The sequence below is a fragment of the Macaca mulatta genome, chromosome 7 (genome assembly GCF_049350105.2).
Source record: "Macaca mulatta isolate MMU2019108-1 chromosome 7, T2T-MMU8v2.0, whole genome shotgun sequence".
Lineage (NCBI taxonomy): Eukaryota > Metazoa > Chordata > Mammalia > Primates > Cercopithecidae > Macaca > Macaca mulatta.
Window position 1 is genome coordinate 46,664,031 of NC_133412.1, and position 22,583 is coordinate 46,686,613.

Consider the following 22,583-nt stretch of genomic DNA (forward strand, 5'->3'; position numbering starts at 1 on the left):
TCAGCTGGCTGGTTCTTCTGTTGCACATGGTAGCAGCTGGGGCTGTGGTCATTTGGGGACTGTACTGGGATGAAGTATCCAGGATAAGTCACTCACTTGGCTGGTGCCTTAAGGGAGTGGATGGAGGCCTGGCTCAGTTGTGAAGCTGGGACAGTTGGGCCTCCCTTCCTCCCTCTCTTCCTCTATCCATATATTCTCAAGGTCTCTCCGTCTCCATTGGTCTCTGTATGTGACCTCTCTAGCACAGAGAGATCACACTTTTTACATAGTGACTTGAGGATCCCCAAGCACAAAAGTATAAGATTTGAGAATTTTTAAAACTTAGACTACAAACAACTTAGTGTCACTTCCAACACACTTTATTGGTTAAAGCAAGTCACAGGCCAGCTCAGATTCGGTGTGGGAGGGGATCACACAAGGGTGATATGATTCACTAAGGGAGGTCTGATTTACTAGGGAACATCTTGGGATACTTGCTACCCCTTGACTGAATGCCCAATAGCATTTATGGAGTCCAGGGTCTGGTTTTCATTAGTGCCAAGATTACTACAAAAAAAGTCAGCTGTCTCTTCCTCAGACTGTTTTCGTCAAGAATAAGGAGAACACACATACACACACACACTTACACACACACACACACACACACACACACACACACACACACACACATATATTCATACCACCTGGAAAACTACCATTCCAACCTGTAAAAAATATTTTAAAAAGCTCTAAGAGGGTGAAAATGTGCATATTGTGAAAGAAAGATTAAACACCATCACTATTAGTTGCCCATTTAAAAAAGATGTCTTAAATACATTATTTCATTTGATCTTGATTCCCATCCCCATTTGAGAGATGAAGAAACTGAGGCTCAGAGATGATAAGTAATTTACCCAAAAGGGTGGAGCTAGGTCTGAATAACCCCAAGACTTGTCCCTGATGCCAAAAAGAATTATTAGAATATGAATTAGTGCGGTAGCTCACACCTATAATCCCAGCACTTTGGGAGGCCAAGGTGGGAGGATCACTTGAGCCCAGGAGTTTGAGACCAGCCTGGGAAACATACCAAGACCCCATCTCTACAAAAAAAAATTTTTAAAGAATAGGAATTATGCCTATCAATGATAGACTGGATAAAGAAAATGTGGCATATATACACCATGGAATACTATGCAGCCATTAAAAACGATGAGTTCATGTCCTTTGCAGAGACATGGATGAAGCTGGAAACCATCTTTGTCAGCAAATCACAAGAACAGAAAATTAAACATCACATGTTCTCATTCGTAAATGGGAGTTGAACAATGAGAACACATGGACACATGGAGGGGGACATCACACACCAGGGCCTGTCTTGGGGTTGGGGGGCTAGGGGAGGGATAGCATCAGTAGAAATATCTAGTGTAGATGATGGGTTGATGGGTGCAGCAAACCACCATGGCTCTTGTATACCTATGTAACAAACCTGCACGTTTTGCACATGCACCCCAGAACCTAAAGTTTAATTTTTAAAAAGCGCAAAAAAAAAAAAATAGGAATTCATGTTTTTAGTCTAAGGAAACTGAGATCCTGAAAGGTGAAATAGTCCAGGGTCCCTCAGCCAGGATCCTGATTCCCCTTTAGAAGAGAACGGATGCAAAAGAAAGCACAGGGCCTGATTTGCTGTAGATGTTCAGTAAACACAAGCCCCCATCTCTTCTCCAAACCAGATTTCTTCCACAGCTCGCTGTCATTCGTCCAAAGAACGTAGCCGCTACACTGTGTTATTGGCAGGATTGTGGGCATGACTGATTTCCTTTCTGATTGGGTGGGAAGGCTGAAGGGCGAGTTTGGAAGGGCTCTGTTCCCTTCATCTCACTCCTTTCCCCACTCGCATTTCACGCAACAGTCGTTTGGTTTTTGAGCAATCTGTTCCTGGAAAGCAGAGGAAAGTAACAGATTGATGCATCAACTGCATGTGGCCAAGTGATTTATTTTTAATGTGACTAAACAAGACACACACCTGCCTATGGAAACGTAATCACATTGAATCATCAGGACTTAGACAGCCATTTAGGCAAGGGAAAGACAGAGAGGAAACAGAGGAGAGGAGGAAGAGGAGGGAGAGAAAGAAAGGGGAGGCAGAGGAGCAGGGACAGAAGAGGAGAGAGAAGAAGGGACTGGAAGAGAAGAAAGGGAAGGGAAGAGAAGACTGGGCCAGCTCCCTAAAAATGTTGATTTCAGCAGCATCAGTGAAGCACCCTCAGTTGGCCCAAATGCCCCTGGTTTAGCTGTGCTGATGCCTGAAATTTTATAATTAGACTTTCATCCCTATGATTTAACCAAACATAGTATATTCTCCACTAAAGTGTAAATGCAACAGAAGTAGTGCATCAAACTATGTCAATCATTTTCACCTCAGTGAGAAAGAACTGATATCTTTTATGAAAGCAGGAGTTTTTTTCTATGGGTGGGAGTGGTATTAGTCCATTTTGCATTGCTATATAGGAATGCCTGAGACTGGGTAGTTTATAAAGAAAGAGGTTTATTTGGCTCATGGTTCTGCAGGCTGGATAAGCATGGCACTGGTATCTGCTCAGCTTCTGTTGAGGCCTCAGGAAGCTTTTACTCATGGCAGAAGGCAAAGGGGGAGCAGGCAGGTCACATGGCAGGAGAGGGAGCAAGAGAGGGAGGAAGAGGTGCCAGGCTCTATTATACAACCAGATCTCACTCTAACTAATAGAGCAAAAACTCACTCATTACCACAAGGAGGGCACCAAGCCATTCATGAGGGACCCACTCCCATGACCTAACACTTCCCACCAGGCCCCGCCTCCAACACTGGGATCACACTTCAACATGAGATTTGGAGGGGAGAAATATCCACACTGTATCGGGGGCATTAAAACAAACTTTTTGGGAGTCACCAGTGAAGGCCCAGAAAGGAACCCTGGGGGCTTTAGGGACTTTCTCCTTCATGGCTTTCCTTAATGATAACACCTACCTTTACGAGCATTTGTTATGTTCCAGGCACTGTGAATGCGACCCATTACATGTACTATTTCATTCATGTACTATTTCATTCCATCTTCCCAACAGCCCTGGAGTTTTGTACTGGTGTTCTCGCCACTCTCCAGGTGAGGGAACTGAAGCCCAGCCCATCATCCTCTGTCTCAGCACTCTGAAAGGAAGCTCCAGTTACAGGAGAGTTTCTCATGGAACGCGCAGCCTCACCAACAGTACCTTGCTTGCAGAAGGCACTCACTAAGTATGTGCCAACAGAGTGAAGTGGCGGGGATGGGATGTGAACGTAGACAGTCTAACACCAGAGCCTGTACCCTTAGCATTTGCCTGCACAACTTTCTCCCAGATAGTCCACTCCCTTCTCCCTGCTTCTCACCCAAATAGCATAAGAAATGCATGAACCACTAACTTTGGGAGGCTAAATGTCCTCCATCACAGCTCCCTCCTCAATCTCCCTGGGTCAGTACCAGGAATTAGCCAGCCAGACTGCTCCACTCTGTACTGCTAGTTGTCTATGTCCAGATACCTTTTCCCAGTTAGGTTGTAATGCCTTTGAGGGAAGGCACAGCATCCCTGCAGTCTTTTGGGGGGATGTATGAGTACTTTTGAAATTGTAGTTTCTTTCTCAAAAGCAACATTATATCTTCGTGCTTTCTATTAATACAGATTGTGGTAGGTTTTTTCTTGAATTTTATATCAATGTCCTTCACCCTGCCCCTAGCAGCAGCACGTGAAGGAGATTATAAAGTCCTAAGTTGGGGGGGGCATCAGATTGATAACTTTTTGAAGATTGATACTATCTAGTGTGGGCAAGGATGGGGAAAATGGATACTTATACATTGTTGGGTAGGCTTTTGAGGAGGCAAATCATCAGTAAGTAACAGTGGCTGAAACAAGATAAAAGCTTCATTTTTTTTTCTCATACAAAAGTCTAAGCTAGTAGAAAGTCCTGGGAAGAAGACTGGCTTGGCTCCACAAGGTTATGCAGGGACCCAGGTTCTTTCTATACATTGTACCACCATCCCCAGGGGTGTTACCTGCATCACCTGGTGGAAGCTGACTCCCACCACCACATCTGTTCTCTGAATAGATTGCTCCATGGGGAAAGCGGAAGTACAACAAACAGCTTATTTTAAGGATCTAATTCAGAAATTGCACACAGTACTTCCCATCAGCCGTAACTTAGTTACACGTCCACAGCGAGGGAGGTGGAAAATATATTCTCTACTCATACCCACCTGAAACTCAGGAGATTCGTTGCTAAAAGGAAGAAAAGAGAAAATGGATATTAGGGGGACAATGGACAGTTTCTAACACAAACAGGAGGAATTTTCAAAGTTCAAAGTGCATATACCACTAGACCCAGCAATTCCAATTCTAGAAATGTATTCTGAGGAAATAGTCACATAACTACACAAAGATTATGCATAAGGGTAATACTAGCAGTTTTAAATTATGTTCACAAATTCTTTGATACCCTTCCCTTCACAAAAGGGCTGTACTTAATGACTTACTCTTAATGAATAGAATGTGGCCAAAGTGACAATGTGTGACTTCGGAGGCTAGGTCATAAAAGGCCCTGTGCTTCTACTTTGCTCTCTTGAATGACTGGCTATGATAGCAACAGCCACCATGTGGTGAGGACACTCAATTAGCCTTGTGGAGAGACCCACATGGGTGAGAAACTAAGGGCTCCCACCAGCAGCCCACATCCACTTGCCAGCCCTGAGAGCAAATAGTTCCTCCAGGCCTAGTTAAGGCTCAGTTGACTGAAGCCTCAGTCAGCATCTGGACTGCAAGCCCATGCAAAACACTGAGCCAGAAATCATCCACCCAAGAAGCTGTGAATTCCTGACTGGCAAAAAATGTGAGAGATTATAAATATTTATTATACAAAATTTTAAGCCACTACGTTTTGGAGTATTGTGTTAGGCAGCAGTAAATAACTAATACAATAATCATTGCTTCCTGTTTGTAATAACAAAAAAGAGAAAGAAAATACATTTTTTTAAAAAAAGAAACACCAGAAATGTCAATAATGGGAAGTTAAATAACCCATGAGAAATCCACAGTTTGGAATTTGCAGCTGTTAGAAAGAGACAAGCTATGGCGTAAAAGACCTGTATGTTCTGTCATTGACAGCTCCTTAAGACATATTAGTACATGAAAACCACAATCTGAGGAACACTTACTGTATGGTCTCCATGACATAAAACTGCAAAAAAAGTTATGTATGCATGTACATATGTGCATACATGCAATAACCTTATATTTGTGTATACTCAAATGTGTACTTTCACATACGTGTAAATGCGTGGAATAGGAGTGAATGTTGCATACCAAATGGCAGGCAGTGGTTTTACCCGGGACTAGGGAAGTGGAATGGGGGTGGGGAGTTGCAATATGGTGTTCACATTTTACTTTGTAATCTCCTGCATTGTTTCAACCTCTTACAATGAAAATGCATTTGCGTATTCCCTGTGTGATAAAAACAAAGAAAATCATAAAAAGAGAGAGAGGCAGGCAGATAGCAGAGATGGAAGGAAGAGGGGTTAAACAGAAACAGCGTTTTACCCACTGAGTCGTGACTACAGGCATCTTATTTTACCTGTTTGTTTTTCCTTAACATCCCAACACAGAAAACAGACACTTTGTTTTAAACTAACAACGAGGAATCTCCTCGCTTTGGCCCTTCGCTTGCTCAGCATAGACTGCCCCTAGGGTGCTCGGAGGTGGGCCGTGGAGGGGAACGTTGGGAACTGCCCGACCCCATGCTCGCCTTTTCCCGCAGGACCTATGCTCAGCTTTCGGAACGTGCAAGGGAGGGAGTGTCTACAACCTAAGAAAAGGGCCGCGGTGCGGAGCCCGGAGCAGGGCTGGGTGCAGGGAGCGCTGTCGCTGCCCGGGGCTCTCTGCGCTGAGCGCCGGAGGGGACAGCACGCCGCTCCGGGAGTCCCCAGGCGCGGGAGGTCCCAGCAGATTTTGCATAAAGGGAGGAATCCCCAGGGAGGAATCGAGTCCAGGGCACAAACAAGATACTGGAGGAGGTGGCACGGAGAGGATTGATTCGGTTTGCAAGCCTACGAGGTCGTGGCCTCTCGGGGCGGGAAAGCAGGCTCCTGTCTCTCCAGGATCCAGCCTCTCGATCACCACGCTAGTCCTCGCCCTGCCTGGGCCTCCCTAGAGACGGGAGCTTGGGTGGAGGACCCTGGATCCGAAGCCAAGGCTGAACTGGCGGGCCAAGCCCAGGGAGCAACCAAGTCCCCAAGTCTTTCCCTACCTTTCCCGCAGGCTGAGCGGAAAACCAGGAAGTGGATGGTCTCCATCTCCGCAGCCACGCCCGCCCGTTTGCGCTTACTGAACTGAGGTCCTCAGGAACGTGGTAAGACAAAGAGAAAGGAGGGCATTTTCGCCACCCTCTTGCTAATGCTTCAGTAACTCCCCATTGCCCTAATGTGCTCACCATCAGAGCCTGATTAAGACCTTTGGAGGCCCTAAAATTATAAGACCCACTCTCTCCATCAATGTAATTTAAAAACAAAAACAAAAACAAAAAAAACTTTAAATGGAATTTTACCAAAAAGCCGATTTTCCTCTATAAATTTATTTTAATAGCAACGACAAGCCCTTGCCTTGCAGCACACTAGCCTGCCCAGCAGAAGATCCAGTAAGGTTTGCAAAGCCAGTCGGGGTCTCCTCACCTTGCCTCTCTCCTCTTCCTGCACCGGCGGGCTAACCTGTTTCCAGGTCCTCTGAAGCTCGGTCCTTCCCTGAGTTTCCCATTGCCTGGCACCTCCAGAGCCAGCATATATTTCCACTTCCCACTCCTAGCTTTCAGTCCAGACTGGGTTAGATGCCTTCAGTGCTTTCTCCATCACAGGAGACTTAGCACACAGAGTAGGAGAATACTCCTGTTTCTTCCCTGTCACCCTGTCTGTGCGGAGGGCTCAGAAGGTCGAGACACCTTTTCTGTTTTGCTTACAGGTATGGTCCCAGAACCTAGCATGTGGACTGGCACACCCTTTGCTCAAATGAATACATCAATATTTGAAATTCACCATTCATAGCAAAACACATAGCACAGAATAAAAGTGCGTAGTCCATTCTGGCCTATGCAGTACATTCTTTCCATCACAGTATATATATTCAGCTTCTCAGCATTTATTGAGCACCTCCAAATGTGCTAGATAGGTAATACTCAATACACATTAGTTCCCTCCATGCTAAAATGGACTGTGTGTCCACGTAACTTTGCTGGAAACTTGAGGGAAACCAATTATCCTGCCCTTTCCCTGGGTGTCTGATTGAACTCGGCATGTCCGTTATAGCCATAGAAATATCACTAACAGGCAATGCCAGCAGGATTAGATCTGCCAAGTGTTTAAAGTTTAGCAAGAAAGCTTTTTGCAAATGTCAACACTACCACTCTGTTTCCTGCAAACCAGCATTCTAATCAGCAGGGCTGCCTTTTCCAGCTCATTGAGCAATGACATAAAAAAATCCCAGCATAATCCTTTATCTAGGAGAAAAATACCAAAAGGCAGAGAGGATGCAATAACAATCATAGCTACCTACTATGTGCAAGGTGCCGTGCTTACTGCTTTAGTTATGTTGCCTCCAATCCTCACAACAAAACTGACAAATGGGGAAACTGAGGCTTACAGAAGTCACACATCTCCAACTGAGGCCTGAACTTGAGTATTTTCCATAGCACCCCACTAACTCTGGGGGAAAAAAAACCCTGCTATTGTGCCCAGTGAGGATACAATGTCTTAGAGTGGTAGGGACTTCAGGGGCTGGTCGTAGGAAAAGAGAATGACAGTGCTTCTCATGCCAGGGTTTCCTGGGACTCTCATCTTGTCTTCCTCTTCTCCTTCCCTCAGAGGCCAGGTGGAGTGACATAATGATTTTGGAAATTTTTGAGCTGAAAAAGGAAAATGTTTTCTTCTTTTTTTTTTCTAAAGGGGAACTGTTGGAGTGTTTGCATTTTGGGTTCCTTGCATAGCAGCTGGTAGGCTTGATGGGATTTCAAAATGAAGTTACTAATGGAAATTATACACTGGGGATGTTCCAAAGAAACGGCTAAGAGATAATGGCTTGTGCTAGGTGACTGGAAGTGTTGCATCAGATTATCACAGCTGGGTATTGAGGCCAGGCCCAGCTGAAATGTTACAGTAGGGTTACCTCTCAGACTTGGCTCTGTACAGGAAGCATATCCAAGGAAGAGCTACATCCAAGGCAAAGCTATAAAGCCAGACGCAGAAGACACAGTACCTGGGTTAACTGCCCGTCTGTCCCTGGGTGTAGGCTAAAGATATTTAATCTTGGGCACGGCAAGCAGCTACATACAAGAGCCTGATTCCTGATTCCTGAGCAGGAGTGGGCAGCAAGGTGCTAATTCTGACCTCCAACCATCCCTGAGGCGGTGTAGCCCTCGGTTCTCAACCCTGGCTGCCCACTAGCATCATCTGGTGAGCTTTGAAATACAGATGCAGGACTCATCCCAGATGGATGAAATCAGAACTGATGGGAAAGGGATCCAGCGTCACATATTCTCACAGTTCTCCATGTGATTCTAGCTCGCAGCCAAAGTTCAAAATTTCTGACACAGCCTAGGTGTCCAGTGATCACAAGAATTACTGGAGCACTCCCTAAAATAGTTTTGCCCCAGCCTCTCTGCTGTAGATCTTGATTCAGTGGGGCTGGCAGGGGCCCAAGAATCTGTAATTTTAATGAGCTCCCTTGTAGTAGTTTTGATCAGATAAGCTTGGGGACCCGCAGGTGTAATAAAATGGTATATTCGCATGTCATCATTGCAGTCACAGCTTCTGACATATTATGTTTTAAATTTGTATGTACATCATTGTGTCTCAACCATCATTCGAGTGTAAGCTCCAAGAGGGAAAGGACCTTGTCTTATTCACTGGGATGTTCTCAGTATGGAAAAAAATGCAAGCAAATAGTGGGAAATCTGTGGAAATTTGTTGAATAAATAAATGAATTTCTGTTTTGTATTTGTCGCTTCTGCTTTGTGAACCAAGTTAAGAGTGAGATTGAAACTTCGAAAGAAAATACAAATAATTTTATTTCACTTCCCTTTATAGATCTAAAGTCCTGCTTTTAAAAACATAAAGATTTCTTCTATTTGGAACTTGATTGCCTTCATTCAGTCATCAAGAGTCTTCAGGAGATCTGAAGACCCAGAGCAAACCAGAAATGTTGAGGAGGAAAATGTGCAGAAATGTCTGAGAACAAACCCCCGACCCTTAAACAAATTTTTCTTCTGAAGTTTTCTGCTTCATTGCAAGTTTTATGTCACCAATGAAGCTATAGGGCCTAGATAGAAAATGATACGAAGTATTTTCAGAAAAGTTGATTAAACTGCATGCTTTTATTTATGCACATTCAGAAAATGTTTATCGTGGAACTAGCATTTTCCAGTAAGTGCCAGTGGGAGCCCAGTGAAAAATAACACACAGTCCTGCCCTCAATGACTAGCTTTCCCAGCGAGTGGAAAGCTAGCCATGGAACTAGTACAGTGTGATAACACAGGTCATCAAATTCAAGATGCCTTCTGTTGTAAGATGCATCATTCATTTGTCCAGCACTAAGAAAAATGCTACCAATTGAACCATGACATGTCGTGGATTTTGTTAAGACCTGTTTTAATTTCAGAGATGTGAAAATGTAACGGGGTGGTAGGGAGATGAGGAATGTGCATTTTATTTTATTTTATTTTATTTTATTTATTTTGAGAGACAGGGTCTCTCTTTGGCACTCACCCAGGCTGGAGTGTAGTGGCGCAATCTCAGCTCACTGCGGCCTCAACCTCGTGGGCTCAAGTGATCCTCCCACCTCCTGAGTAGATGGAGCTCCAGGCATGAGCCACCATGCCCGGCTTTTTTGTTTGTTTGTTTGTTTTTAAGTTTTTGTTGTTGTTGAGACAAGGTCTCATTCTGTTGCTGCCCAGGCTGGAGTGCAGTGGCTCGATCTCAGCTCACTGCAGCCTCTGTCTGCCAGGTTCAAGTGATTCTCTTATCTCAACCTCCCAAGTAGCTGGGACTACATGTACATGCCACCACGCCCAGCTTATATATATATATATGTATTTTTTTTTTTTTTTTGAGAGACAGAGTTTCGCCATGTTGCCCAGGCTGGTCTCAAACTCCTGAGCTCAAGTGAGCCACCTGCCTCAGCCTCCTAAAGTGCTAGGATTACAGACAGGAGCCACTGCACCCAACCATAATTTTTTTTTAACTTTTTGTAAAGACGATGTCTCATTATGTTGCCCAGGCTGGTCTCGAACTCTTGGGCTCGTGCAATCCTCCCACTTTGACCTCCCAAAGTGCTGGGATTACAGGCATGAGCTACTGTGCCTGGTCAGAGCATGCATTTTAGAACTGATTAAATACATAAGGTAAATCAGACCCAAAGGATATACAGAATAAGCCAAACAGTAGGGGGTAGGGAGACTTGGAAGAAGGAAAGTACTGTGCAGAGGAGACAGCTTGTGCTGAGAGGTGTGGAGGGAAGAGGGTGGCTGCTTATAGTTCAGTAAGACTGGAGTTAGAGCCTGTGGGCTGGAAGGTGACAGATGAGGCTGGACAGATGAAGGTGACAAGGGCCAGATCATGGCCTGCCTTATAAGTAGATGGCCTTAGTCCCAGTTTACATCTGTGGTGTGTCTTTTTGATCTTAAGTGCCCTATTGGACAACAAATTATATGATTATCCTATACTAATAAGCCATTTTTAGATGTGGGCTTTTTATCTTAAGAGAAATGAGAACAATGGAAGGGTTTTAAACAGACAGTAACATAATCAGATTGTGAAAGTGTGTGTGTGTTGGAGGCAGGGTGTGTATTGCTTAATTTGAATGTTTCTGATGAGCTAATATGTCCATACAAGTCAAAACTTTAAAAAAAAGTTTCACAAAAGTGAAAAAGCTCCCTTCCACCCTGGCCCTTCTTCCACCCCTTCCACTCTACCTCATGGCCAACCCAATTTTCTTCCCTAGAAGCAACTGATATTATCAATTTATTGTGTGCCCTTTCAGAATTTTGTTTTCCTTTTCTTTGAGATGGAGTCTCACTCTGTTGCCCAGGCTGGAGTACAGTGGCACGATTTCGGCTCACTGCAACCTCCACCTCCTGGATTCAAGTGATTTTCCAGCCTTAGCCTCCCCCTAGCTGGGACTACAGGTGTGCGTCACCACGTCAGCTAATTTTTGTATTTTTAACAGAGACGGGGGTTTCACCATGTTGGCCAGACTGGTCTTGAACTCCTGACTTCTAGTGATCCGCCTGCCTCGGCCTCCCAAAGTGCTGGGAATACAGGCGTGAGCCACCATGCCGGGCCCCTTTCAGACATATTTAATGCATATAGAATTAAATCTTCTTTGCCTTTCAAATATACCTATTGTTTTCTAATTCTTTATTTTCATCTAATTTGCCTCCTTTTCTTATTCCTCTCACTATCTCTCATTGAGTTTCCACAGTATGTGCTCCCCTTTTACTGCTTCGGATTTGAGGCTTAATTTTTTAAGAGTGAAGGTTGGATAGTTTTGTTTTTTTCTTTCACTCCTTCCCCGAGCTCTGGCCGCTAAGGATTCATGTCCTCCCACTGTTTCATTACCTCTTCCCTCATCTCTCATGTGTATGTTTTCTTTGTGGGAGAAATTACTTTGCTATGTTTTCTTAATTTTCTCGTTAAAATTTTCATCTGCTCCATGGCAATGTTTTTTGATGAATCTTCTTTACCTGCTGTTTGCTTTTTCTTTTTTTTTCCTCCTTTGTTTCTTGTCAAAACTCTGTATATGTTACTCATTATTGAAGCAGGTAATGTTTTTCTTCCCCGTGGACCTCAGGTGTGAGAAAAGCCAAGATTGTCTCCCAGGTTGGCTAAATTTTCCTTATGACCCAGGGTTCATGTAAATTCACTAAGCCTTGAATTCTTTCCAACCAATGGTGAAGATTCCCCGAGGCAAAGTCTCTCCTCCCCTGTTGCCACAGAAACAGACCATTTCCTACAACTATGGCTTGTCTGAGTCCTGAGCCAGCAGAGCTCAGGCCACAGCACCTGCACCCATTTTCTGCTGCTGCACACAAGGGCTCTGTGCATTCCGCATCCAGGTGTGCCCCTCCCCTTCTGGAGGATTCTTTTTCAGGCTGTCCCGGAAACTTTGCAGCACAGCATCCTTGCTCTATTTCTTCCCGCAACATCTCTGCTGAAGCTCTATTGCTTTTGGCAACTCTTACATCTATTTTGTGGTTTACGTGTCTGCTACTTTTACTAAAAATGGAATTTGTGTTTTTATCTCTCAAGTCCTTTTTGGTTTTGGATTACTTCCAGAAAATGAAAGGAGGATTACTAACTTTATGCCATCTTCAAACCAGAAGATCTTAGATTGGTAAGATCATGTTGGCCATGGCATGGAGAATGGGCTGGAGATGGAGAGACTGGAGGTTGGAAGTCCAGTTAGGAGATTGCTCCTGCGCTGGGGAGTTGGTGTTAGGACAGAAGATCCAAGACGCATTTCAGAGGTAACTGCCGAATCTTACTGGCTGGTTCGCTGTGTGTTTGGGAGTGGGGGTGGATCAGGAAGAAATGGGATATTTCAGGACTGGCTGCTGGAGGCTGCTTACGATGTAACGTGGAGCTGGGCTTCCTGCCTGTTCTGTCGCTTCCTGCCACATTCCAGGCTGCATCTGTGTGGCTGGGCCCTCTGGGAAGGTCATAGGGAGTCCGAATGGGGCAATGAGCTTCCCAGCTGTTCCCTTGAAGGTCCCCTGCAGATATCTGGATGAAACTCTTGACTGCTGGAAACTTTCAAGAAGGCCTGAGGCGGTCAGAAGCCAAGTTGTGGTTCCAAAATTTCCGGCCTATTCACCAAGCCTCCCTGATGATGAGATCTCAAGATAGAACAAAAACAAGACAACTGGGTGCAAAACGCAGGGTGGAACTGTTGATATCCCAGTGTTTCCTGCGAAGTCCTGGCTAAGGAACACAGGGAGGGAAAGGGGACCTAACAGAAGTCATAGAGCCCAGTCCCTGCCTCCACAAAGGCTTTCCAGGTCATCCAAACTACGAAAATTGAACAGAGAGCTAAATCTCTCAGATTCTCCAAAGGGGGGAATCTCTGATTCTTTTCTTTAATCAGTCTGCGGTAAGTCCTGAGTACTGACTTTTTTCCCCCTTAGTGTACAACCAGGGTTGAGAACTGAGGGCTACACAATCTCAGAGACGATCAGAATTCAAAGTTAGGAATGTGCTGGCTCCACGTCTGTCCACTCTTGTGCAGTAACACAGCTGCCTGCCTGTGTACAGGATGAAATATCTTCAGTTCTGTTCCCTGGGATAGACTGACAGCTGTGGAATCAATACTGTGTCTTCTCCTAGGCTATGTTTCTTGACTCCGCTTACGTGGTTACTGCCAAACCTGGCCCCAGTGCCTTCTTCACACAGCTTTGACAACCAGGGCAATATTTCCAGTCATCTAACAGAAGCTGCTCCTTCTCAGTGATGTCTTTGGAAAATTACCAGCAATTACTAAGCTAGCTATTGGGAAATCTTAAGGATTTACTTTAGCAAGAATAAAATGAGGTCTTCTGGTCTGTTAGGACCTCTGTTCCTAAAATCACAGAACCCCCGCTGTGCTCTACAATGGAATAGTATGCATTCATTTGCAAGCGTGCTCAGATAAGACAGCGTCTTTAGGGAGTTTTTAAAAACTTGGGGGATAGTGCTTATGATATCATGAAAAAACACAAACACTGTGTAATTTCATGTACATTAAAAATAGGTGTGATCAAGTGAAAAGAGACTTCTTACCCTGCCTTCCCCAAGATCCCACACCCACCCCTATTTCCCTTCCAAGTGATTAAAGGAGTCGGTAACTTGAGTACAACATGCCGTTTTGTCTCTTGTCATCTGACCTTGGACAGGGAGGATGTAAATGTTCTCTTGGGCTAATAAGGTCAGTGTGTTTGCTCACAGGAAACAGAGTTATGAGTACAGTAATAGGAGGAATATCAATTTCTTATGTGGGCCAAATAATATTTGTGTGGTTGTATTTTCTTTCCGGGAAAAGATGAGTTTTTGGAGAATGAAATATGTTTTCTTTTAGATGCACCATTGAGTGAAGCAGCTACAGTTTAAGCGGAAGTCCTCCTTTCCCCACCTCCTGCCTTGTACCTCAGGGAGCCCCTCCTCCCCACACCGTCCTTCCCAGAGATCCCACCTCTCCTATCCTGAAGCAGTAGCTACTGAGGAGAAAGAGGTGAAAAGCTAGAAAGGAAACAGGAAGAGGGAAGACGGGGAAGAGATCCATGCAGGAGACCTTGTGCGGGTCCGTGGGACTTCGTGAGATACCTGCCTCCATCCTCCCATTTTCCCGAATAGGACTCCAATTCTGTGAGACCTGGAGACAGTCTCCTGTTTCTTTTTCCCTTCTTTCCTTTCCTTTCCTTTCTTTCTTTCTTTTTTTTTTTTTTTTTTTTTTGAAGGAGTCTCACTTTGTTGCCCAGGCTAGAGTGCAGAGGCACAGTCTCGGCTCACTGCAACCTCTACCTCCTGGGTTCAAGCGATTCTACTGCCTCAGACTCTCAAGTAGCTGGGATTACAGGCACCCACCACCATGCCCAGCTAATTTTTGTATTTTTTAGTAGAAACAGCGTTTTACCATGTTGACCAGGCTGGTCTCGAACTCCTGGTCTCAAATGATCTGCCCGCCTCGGCCTCCCAAAGTGCTGAGATTACAGGTATGAGCCACCACACCTGGCCCAGTCTCCTGTTTTCATTCACTGACAAAGCGAAACCTCCCTTAAGGTCTGAGTTACTGCAGAGAAAGGCTTTCCCACTGCCTACTTGGTTGGGGTGAGCCAAAGCAGCTCCGTCATTGGCAGCCACTGGATGAGGGAAGCAGCCATCCAATGGGGACAAGCTACCTGGAGGTAGGGCGGCCGATCTCCTGACACATCCTCCCAGAATACTACAGCAAGAAGCCTACTGTAGGAGTTGCAAATATATATGCATAGAATAAAGACTAGGAGAAAAATAGTCTAAAATGTTAAGCATGCTTCCCTCTGGATAGCTGAATTGTGGATATCATATTTTCCTGCTTCTTTAAATTGTCAAACTTTTCGTAATAGGAAGTATGTGCTATTTTTATAATCAGGAGGGGAAAAGGTTCCCTGGCCAACTCAGGGAGGACATAAGGCTGGAGGTTTCAGAGTAAGAGGCCGGAGGCAGATTCACAGGGGTGAGGACACAGTGGCAGTGAACATCTCAGAATGGACGGGACCTTGAGAGGTCATCTAGCCCATCCTCCTGCCTTCCGGATGTATCTGAATAAGACCAATATCTGAACCCTCTCCCCCCCACCATGTCAGAACTGCCCCTTGCCTTCCTTGCCCTTCCACTCCCAGCAGAATGCCAAAAGAGGTTTGACTTCGTGCTAATTATTCTTACTGCTTTCCTGCTTTCAGTGTTCTGCTAAATAGAAAATAGGGCACTGATGGCTGGATGGAAAATAGGCCATGATCTTCTCACAAAGTCTTTGCTCAACCACCTGCCTCTAGCCAGTGTCCTCTTGGAAAGCCCAGTCATTCAAGGAAAAGAGAAGTCAAGCTGAATTCCAGGGAGGGGAAGACCTTGGGGAAGAGGACCTCGGGGAAGAGGAAGAACAGGAGAGCATTTCTACAGGAATGTGCAAGGAGAGCTGGGGCCTGCAGAGAAGCACTGACTTCTTGTCTTCTTTTTTTCCTTCCTTCATTCCTTCCTTCCTTCCTTCCTTCTCCTTCCTTCCTTCCTTCTCCTTTCTCCTTTCTCCTTTCCTTCCTTCTTTCCCCTTCCTTCCTTCTCCTTCCTTCCTTCCTTCCTTCTCCTTCCTTCTTTCCTTCCTTTCTTCTCCTTTCTCCTTCCTTCGTTCCTTCCTTTCCTTCCTTCTTTCCCCTTCCTTCCTTCTTTCTCCTTCCTTCCTTCTTTCTCCTTCCTTCCTTCTTTCTCCTTCCTTCCTTCCTTCCTTCCTTCCTTCCTTCCTTCCTTCCTTCCTTCCTTCCTTTCTCTTTCCCTCTCTAATCACATATGAAGTGCTGTGCCAGGCAGATTGTGTAAGAGAGAACAACAACAAAGCTTGAGACGTGGTCTGTGGCTTCCAGGAGCCTTCAGCCTGGTGAGGAGGTACCACCCAGCTGGGAGAGTTAATTTTCTGGCACAGGTGCTTGATGTTCATAAATTGCCATCATGCCAGATATATGTGTTGGAGGCAGGGAGGGGACAAGAAACAAATCTTGTGATGTGATAGCCTTGCAGAGCAGGGATGTCACTTTTTAGGAGGCTTAAATCACACCAAATGTAGAAGGTTCCAGACTTTCAGAGGTGAGGGGACAGCTACAATTTGCACCAATACTACCACCCCTTCCCCCAGCATACCTTCTCCCCTTCTTCCCTGAAAAATGGCCCCCAAATATGTCCGTGTCCTAATCCCTGGAATTCATGAATATGATAACTTACATGCCAAAAGGGTCTTTGCTATTGTGATTAAATTAAAGGTGTTGAGATGGGGAGGTTGCCCTGGATTATCTGGGCGGGCCCAATGTAATCACAAGGGTCCTTATATGAGGGAGCTAGGAGGCTCAGATAGAGAGAGAAGACGTGAGGGTGGAAACAGAGGTCAGACAGGAAAGAAAAGGCCACTTTGCTGCTGCCTTTGAAGACGGAGGACGGGACCACAAACCATGGTGGTCTATATAAGCTGGAAAAGGCTCCCCAGAGCCACAAGGGAACACAGCCCTGTCCACCCACTTTAGAGCTCTGACCTCCTGAACTGTAAGACAATAAATGAGTTATTTGAAACCACTGCGTTTGCGGTAATTTGTCACAGTCGCAGTCGGTAGCTCATACAGTCCTCTCTTCTCCTCTCTGTGATCCTTGTGTGGCTAAAAAGGAGAAATGCTAATATTTATTAGAAGTTACAGCAGTGAAAAACAGAGAAAACATATTTCTAACATATAAACTTGACCACGAACTTATTAATTTACAAAAAGTTTGATAGGAAAACAACCACATGCCAGGTTTTTAAATGAGCAAAGAATATGAACACATAGAGTTCAGGAAAAGAACGGTAGATTGCTCTGTGCTAACATGGGAAGCTTCTCTCAGACATGTTAGAGTGAAAGAGACGAGCTGCAGAATACCTCAGGGGTAATCTCTCCTTTTGTGTCAAGAACAAAATAGAGTCGTATCTATAGGATTTTACACGCTCCTTTTTGCTGGAAAGAATCACGAGAAAATATCAGCAAAGATTGCCTTTGGGAGAGGAATAGAGGGGAATGGTATTTAATTTTTAAAACTTTCCTGCTGTTTGAATTTTTTAACCTTATACTTGGGTTTGTTAATGTTAACAAAAGCTATCTGACCAGGGAGATTTTGACTCATTTTTTTGTTTTCTTCTTGGTACCTCTTTGTCTTAAAGAAAAAAAAAAAATCCAATTAGCATTATGTAAGGTGGGTCACATAGGGAGAAATCTTCCAGAGTCTACCATGGTATATACTACATGAACTACATGAACTAAAATTCTTGCAACCAGGAAGACTGGGCTGTCCTGTGAGGTTACTACTCAAGCTTCTCACTGGGGGCCAGTGTCAAAAGAAGTGCGATAAATCCCCAGCCCTCTATGGTCCTGGCTTCTCTCAGAACGGTTACCAAGGCCCTAGGATCTAAAGATGATTGTGTCATCAGCCTGGTACCTCTAGGGCTTTGGGGAGAACAGATCTGCATCAGGAGGGGAAAAGGGATTTGTCACGCACCAGCCATTCAACCTTGGGTAAGTTTTTTGTCTCCATCTGGCAAAATGGGAGTGGTGAGGGTGTTTGTTCTCGGGGTTACTGTGAGGCTTAAATAAGATCATGCTGTGGTATGCCCAGCATGGCCACGGGCCCAAGCCAGAACATGACAAAACCAAGTCTTCTCCTCCTTTCTTATGTTTATTTTTAAGCCTGTCAAGGACTGAAGGAGGCCCTTGTTCAGCAGAAGAGAGGTAAGAGCAAGCCTTTGTCTGTAAAAATGCAGAAGCCTGGTACAGAAGACCAAAAACACACAGCCACAGGTCTATTCCCACATACGTGCGTTTGCCACTGGTTTGCCGTCTCTGCCGAGTCACAGAAGGGTATTAAAGTTTGTCAGCCCTTTAAAGCCAAACAGGCACATTTTCCCTTCTCCTCCACAGACATTTTAATGTCACTGCAGTAGCTGGAGTCTTAGGTGTCGTTAACCCACATGCCTACCTCCCGTGACCAGGGTGGGGGAAGAACAAGCACACTTTGTTCCCAAAGCCCCGGTTGTGACTTGCTGGTTTTCTGATGACTTTAAACAAGAAATGGAGCAGTTGGACTTTTAGCTGCTCCAGGTGGTAACTGGGGCTAAATGTACTGAGCTTAAGGGAAAAGCTGAACATTTGGAATCCCAAAATTTAGAGATTCAAAGGCTCTTTAAGAATTCTTTCCTCTGATGGACAGTGCCTGCCAGGAGCTGTCCTGCACCCCTGGCCAGAGCTGGGCGGTCCTCTGCCCGATGAGCTTTGAATGAGGAAAGACCAGGCTCTGCCAGGCCAGCGCCGGTAATCTGAGGAAGTTCCTGCTTCCCTAGGCCTTCGGAGATACTGACTTTTTCCCAAGAAGAATCTTCTTGCCCTTTCCCCTGTCATTCACAGGTTGATTTATTCACCTGCAGATTTCTGTGGGAGCCTTTATGCACCAGGCACTGTCCTGAGCTCTTGTCAGTGGGGCAGTGATGAGGCTATCGACCCTGCCCTCAGGGCCAGGCCACTCCGGTGGCCAGGGAAGCAGTTAAGAGGCTCTGCAGTGCAGGGGAGGGGCCTTGGCTAAAATAGAAGCCATCAGTCAAGCAGAACTTCACCGAGACCTACCAGAGGGAGGGGGAAGGAAGAGAAAGAAGTAGATGGATTCCAGGGATTTATGGCCTGGGGCTTGATTAAATTTGGGGGAGTGAGAGAGGAAGGGATCAAGAGTGATCAGATTTCAGGCTCAGGGGCAATGGTGACACTATAGAAGGGGAAGCAATTTTGGAGCAGGGTGGTTGGGAGGAGTGAGAATGAATCAGGCTTTAGACATGGTGGGTGCCAGGCCCCTGTGGGAGGTCAGGATGGGAAGTCCTGCAGGCAGTGGATATATGGTTTCATGGTACAGGAGAAACATTGGGACTGGAGACGTGAGTTCAGGAGTCAGCAATGCCTGAGTGGTCAAGGAGGGCAGAAGAAGGTGAGATGGTGGCTCAGGAGGGAGACCAGGACAGCACTGTGAAGGGCCTATCCTTAAAGGATGAGGACAGAAGAGGAGCCTCCAAATCTAGAGGACAAATCCTAGAAAGTAAGGAGAATGCACACAGGATGTAGCATCAGATTCACCCTTGTCCAGATCCCAAGTTCTCAGGGCAATTTCCTCTGGGAAAGCAGCCTTCCTCCTTTGCCTTCCACGTGGATGAGGATGGTGGATCCTCAGCCAATTGTGGATCACAGCCCCACGCCCCCTTCATTGGTTTGGGATGGCTGTATGACCCCTCAGAGCCAATGCGCAGTGAGGAGGCGTGCACGTGAGTGAGGGGAGGAAAGGAAGGCTATTGTGGGAAAGAGAGACTCCCCTTCGGTTGGGAGAGAGTATGGTAGAGATGTGAAGTCAGGCACCAACACAACCATTTGTAATTGTGAGGGAAAGCTCGGAGTTACTGGGGGTCCTCTAAGTGAAGCCTGCAGATGAGGCCTGTATTGTAGATGGCAGGACAGAGAGAAATCAGGTCCTAGGTAACATTGTTTGAGCCACAAGATCATGCTTCACCTGAAGCCACACCTCCCTCTAGGTTTTTCAGTTATGCAAGTCAATAACTTCCCTTTCCCGTTTCAACTGGTCTCAACTGAGGTTTTGTTTGTGCTGCTACTCGCAATACAGAGTCCTAATAAATGCACAGCCTGAAGAAGAGACCTTTTGGGGTCAGTGGGTAGAACAGGGAGTGGGAGGGGAGGTGTCAGGAGTTAAGAAACTGTGACACATTTGTGTCCCTGAATCACTGTCACCTACAGAGTCACAACAGGTTTTCAATTTTGCAATCTCTTTACACAGTGTTTTTCTTCTCCTGCTGTATCACTTCTCTGGCAATACAATTAACATGATTCCGAAGTTGCTTACTCACTAAAAGTGAGATGTAGTTGGAAAATGGGTTAGCCTCCCCTTCTCCTTATGTTGCCTGCCCAGATGCTGAAGGGCTGTCTTTATAAACCAGGGTCAATGGTATGTAATGGCGTGCCTCTCCCTCTCCAGATCCATCTTCCATACCATGGCCAAGTGGGCTCTCTAAAACGCACATCCCTGCTTAAAAAACACTCATAGTTACAAAAATGAGCCAGGCATGGTGGTGCACACCTGTGGTCCCAGCTACTCAGGAGGCTGAGGTGGGAGGATCACCCGAACTTGGGAAATGGAGGCTGCAGTGAGCTGTGATTGCACCACTGTACTCCAGCCTGGGCAACAGAGTGAGACCCTGTCTCCAAAAAATAAAAAATAAAAAACATTTATACTTCCCATGGCCTGCAGGAAGATATCGCAGACCCCTCAGGATGGCGTATATAATCACACACATGTTCTAGATCTTGGGTGGCCTTCCTGCGTCAGCAACCCTCCTAACCCTCAGATGGCACCGCTGTGTGAACTCCAACTGTGCGAATGTGTCCTGCACCTCCAGGCCTCTGGGCCTGCGTTCCCATCTCCCCTCTGCTTGGAAAGGTAATTCACAATAATAGCTCACGTTGACGGGGCACATCCTATGTTTCAGATGCTCCACTAGAGTCTGCAGGTGGATTATCTTGTTTAATCCTCACAACTTCCTGATGAGGTAGTACTGTTATTACCCCCTCCACCCTGCCACAGTGTCACTCTGGCTAAACAACTCAGATTTGGGGGAATATGCTAGAGAAGCACATAGGAGTTCTGGGTTGAGGTCTCCCACTGGAGTTAGGGAGTAGAGGATCAGATGAAAAAGGCCAGAGGAAATATGATAGTCCAGAGGCTAGGAAGGAGTTTGAAGATGAAGGGAGGAAAAGTAGGTGAAGAACTAGGGCTGCGTTGCAAGGCTGGGCAGCTCCATCTCGGTTGATGTTGGGGCTTCTCCCCACTCAAGCAAGGGTCTGGGGGCTTAAGGAACATATAGCTCAGGCTAGGTCCTCAGGACTGCGAGCTGCCCTGGACACCATAGATAATGGCTGTTGTCCAGGATTTCCTAGACCCTGAAGACTGGAGGCTCTACAATGTCCCTCCCAGGCTTACCTGAGTGTGTGTGTGTGTGTGTGTGTGTGTGTGTGTGTTTATGGGGGGGATTATTTGCACCTTTGACAAGGTCAGCAACCTTGTGTGCCAAGTAGGGGTGACCACCCTAGGGTCCTCACTGTCCACTTCCCTCCAAGGTCTCCCCACCGCCACCCATCCCTACTGTCTGTGTGCCCCTTTTTCTGGTTGGGAGAAGCTCCCCAAATCCCTTCTTCAGCTACTTCCCTCTCACCTGCTCCAAGCCTTCCCTCTCTCAGACAATTCAGCATAATTCCCCTGAAAACGTGTTTTTACAAAACAAAAGCCAGGTGTGTTCTGGGGTGCTTGGCAACAGCAGCCTCTGCAGCCAGCGGCTTGGCTGGATGATGCGGCTCACCCAGCAACACAAAATCCTCTGAGAACAGAACTCACAGAGGCTGGGCTCCCTCCCACACCGGAGAGGGGAGTGTATGCAGCGGGAAGAGCAAACCGCATGTAATTGCCTCCAGGATTCCCCATCCCATGTGTAATGACATCTTCATTTGATTAATGGCTGTCTTCTGCATTCACCACTGAGTGTGAACTGTATGAAGACAGGGTTTTGTGTCTGTTCTGGTCACTTTGGCCCTAGCACAGAGTCCAGCACACAGTAGGTGCTCAAGAAATGTTTGTGGAGGAGGGAGGGAGGGAGCTAGGGAGCTAGGGAGGGAGGGAGGGAAGGAAGAAAGGAAGGAAGGGAGGGAAGGAGGGAGGGAAGGAGGGAGGGAGGGAGGGAGGGAGGAAGGAAGGAAGGAAGGAAGGAAGGAAGGAAGGAAGGAAGGAAGGAAGGAAGGAAGGAAAAAGGGAGGGAAGGAGGGAAGGGGAGGGAACGAAGGGAAGGAGGGAGGAAGGGAGGAGAGGAAGGGAGGTGAAACAGTTTAAAGGAGGTGATGGGCAGGATAAGAGGAGCATCTGTAATTTCACCTTTCTCCCCCTCCTTTTCTCAGAGCCCCTCTTCTTGGGCCTGTGATTCCTCACCTGGAAGGGAGAAGAGCAGACTTCCTGCCTGGAGAACACCTTGGTAAACTGCTCTTTATCCTGTCATGAGAAGGTGTGCAGCTTAGGGAAAAAGCCTGTGAGCTCTGGAATCAGATGGAACTGGGTGTAAGTTTCAGCTTAGTGCCTGTTGGATTAAATGTGATGCTAGTAGGTACACATGCCTGGTTGCTGCTCAAGAAATGGAGCTGTTATTATTTACATCGTAATTTGAACTTCATTCATTCAACCCTT

General features: G+C 46.0%; 2 long non-coding RNA genes across 2 annotated transcripts; one reads left to right on the forward strand and one right to left on the reverse strand.

The window, feature by feature from the left end:
• Positions 1-340: 340 nt before the first annotated feature.
• On the reverse strand, positions 341-6,382 carry LOC144329725 (uncharacterized). The gene is made up of 4 exons (XR_013395343.1): positions 6,284-6,382; positions 4,242-4,263; positions 2,984-3,160; positions 341-1,914 (listed from the first exon to the last, which is right to left on the reverse strand). It is a non-coding gene; the product is annotated as an uncharacterized LOC144329725 (long non-coding RNA).
• LOC114679438 (uncharacterized) lies at positions 5,877-13,908 on the forward strand. The gene is made up of 3 exons (XR_013395342.1): positions 5,877-6,385; positions 12,354-12,544; positions 12,786-13,908. It is a non-coding gene; the product is annotated as an uncharacterized LOC114679438 (long non-coding RNA).
• The last annotated feature ends 8,675 nt before the right edge of the window (positions 13,909-22,583 follow it).